We start from the raw sequence: 614 nt of genomic DNA, 5'->3' as shown, positions 1-614 counted from the left end.
GAATACTGAAAATGAACGGAGGGTTGAAGGGGAAGGGGGAGGGGGGAAAAGAAGTGGTGGTGATGGAGGAGGGCACTTATGGGGAAGAGCACTGGGTGTTGTATGGAAACCAATTTGACAATAAACTATTTAAAAAATTATTATAGTATTTCCTCTTTTGGGGGGTGAGGGGAGGCTGTTGCAAGCTAAGGGAACGCTGGATAAACTGTTTATTTGAACTGAAAGTTGCTCTCAATAAGGTTCTCTGTGGAGTGGCTAGAGGGGGGTGATCTGGTGGTAAATGCATATTTCTTCCCCCTGCATTCATAGATAAAAGATGGGTCATGGCCATCTTCCCAGGAAGCCTGTATTTTAAAATCTTACTTGAAAAAGGGACTAAGGTGGATAGGATAAGACAGCGACTATGTAAAAGACCAGTTTATTCTACATAGAGTCACTTAAAGTGGTATTCCACAGAGCCAACATGGTTATATCAACTAGCAAATATTCTGTTGATTCCAGAGCCACTGAGTGAGCCATATTTCAAATAATTAAGAGCTAATGCCATAGTTAATGATGTGTGTCCAGGAGAGGTACAAGACCCAGAAGCCTTTGGTTCTCCCTCTCACTGGCCT

The sequence above is a fragment of the Suricata suricatta genome, chromosome 8, assembly GCF_006229205.1.
Source record: "Suricata suricatta isolate VVHF042 chromosome 8, meerkat_22Aug2017_6uvM2_HiC, whole genome shotgun sequence".
In the NCBI taxonomy this organism is placed as follows: domain Eukaryota; kingdom Metazoa; phylum Chordata; class Mammalia; order Carnivora; family Herpestidae; genus Suricata; species Suricata suricatta.
This window is presented reverse-complemented; position numbering follows the sequence as displayed.